We start from the raw sequence: 2,023 nt of genomic DNA, 5'->3' as shown, positions 1-2,023 counted from the left end.
CGTTCTTGATATGATCAATCAGTCCCATGCCCCTCGATTCGAAGTAACCCTTGTATATGATAACGCAAGTTGTGTGCGAGGCCCTCCCCTCACTCCCGTCGACGCCGTAGCGAGCGAGTCGAATGTGCCGAGGCTCAGCTGAAGTTTTATTTGGTTGTTTACCGGTTCGCCCGTGAAAGATCAATTTCCCTGAAAAAAGTTATGAAAATTATTGTTTCCGTGAACTGAAACGCTTTCCATTTTTAGCTTCGGGTGTGAAATGAGACTAGGCAAACGATAGCTGTGCTTGAATTGCATCCAATAAATCATCATTATCTGTGTGGTTATTTATGCTGCTAATGATAATGACGGTGATAACGCTGACTGTGATTTACAATAGAGATCAGTGGTATAAAGAGATTGAAATGGACGTCCGCTGTCCTTTTGGGGAATTATCACCAGAATAAATGGTCTCGAATAAGTGTCATGGAAAACAGAGAAGCTCCAAACTTGATTGTGTTTCCTTTTACGTGCAAGTGTGTCAAGGTCTTGGTTTTTTTATTGCATGCTCAAATATTTGCTTTGCTGGTGTTTCCAATGTAGAGAGTCAGTAAATACTATTGTTGTGACACCTTAAGTTACATATATGTAGATATTAATTTCCTTGTAAAACATAAGGCATCTCAAAACATTGGAAAGTGTCTGATTTCCGGAGCTGCCGCCTCTTGGGGATACCAGGGTGCTGCTGCTATGACTGGGTCCGTGTGCAATATCGATGAAAAAAGGAGAAAAACTAATGCAGCAGACTATTCAAACGTAGGTAAGGCTCTCTAGAAGGATACCAAGATGATACACAGAGAAAGTGAACGTCAAAGTGAGCAGTAAAAAAAGAAAAAGAAGAACAGCATACAGTGGAACGTAGATGTGTCACGCGGAAGCAAACGTATGCAGACCGGATTGCATAACAGTGAGATATTGTTACGGTTCAGTCGGCGGCGCATGTCATGCTGGGCTGCTGTCTACGTTAGTGCTGTAGTTGCATGTATCTGTCAAGACAAGTGGCAAGGGATTCGGTTAACATCCCCTTATTACTTTGGGAAGGACTTCCTATTGGAATACGCTATAAGCTCAGGTATTGTTGTGTCGTATCACTTCATTTGCAATTTCTGTTGTGCGTTGTGCCTCATAGAAACCTGGAAGGGATTCTAAGGCTAAGTTCTGTGACAAGTATAGATGGAAACGGTATCCATTTTCTACATAGTGTCGAAAAAGGGGAAAATCCGCTGCCAAGAAAGATTTCCATGCGTCAGCTTGAAGGCTCCAGCTTGTGATTGTCTCGAGCGACATAGAATATGCAACATGTGGGAAAAAGGCTAAGATGCAGAGTAACCGAGTTTTTTCTTTCTCCTTTTTGTTTGGCTCTGGGCGTGTTCGAGAAGTGGTTCTGCTGAGGTTATAGTGGCTGGGAGATAGACTCGTTCTCTTCAAGGATCCCAGGAACTATTCTGGCGAACACAATGCCTTCTACATCTTTAAAAAAATGTGGCACGAAGGCAACGCAGACACGTGCGCGCGCGTGCCAAAGTGTTTGCATGTATACCTAATTACGCGTGTGCCTCGTTATGAATGCTTACGTAGTAATTAGCCTGGCCATCGTCAAAAACTGCAAGAGCCGAACAAATTGCACAATTACCAGGGAGAAAGAGAGAGTCCCCGTGCACCCGCTGAGTCCCAGATAAGAGTGCCGGTCCCTGCACTGGCACCGGAGAACCTTGGCCCTTGACCTCAGCGAAGTCGCGCCGCCGGGCCGTGGATGGCTTTTATCATTTCATATTTTTCTTTTCGGGAAGAACAATGGACTTAATGCCAGTTATATTATTGTCTCTTTCTTCGACCTCACTGACGCAAGCTCAACAAAAGAACGTAACCACTTTAGAATTACCATTTTTAGTTTATTAACGTAAAAAGTGTTTTATCACGTGGTTTTGTTTTTCTATCAGCGCTACGGCTTTAAAATGCAAATGTCACCAAGGTTTTATTTCAA

The sequence above is a fragment of the Penaeus monodon genome, chromosome 19 (assembly GCF_015228065.2).
Source record: "Penaeus monodon isolate SGIC_2016 chromosome 19, NSTDA_Pmon_1, whole genome shotgun sequence".
Classification (NCBI taxonomy): Eukaryota; Metazoa; Arthropoda; class Malacostraca; order Decapoda; family Penaeidae; genus Penaeus; species Penaeus monodon.
Note: the sequence above shows the minus strand (reverse complement) of the source record.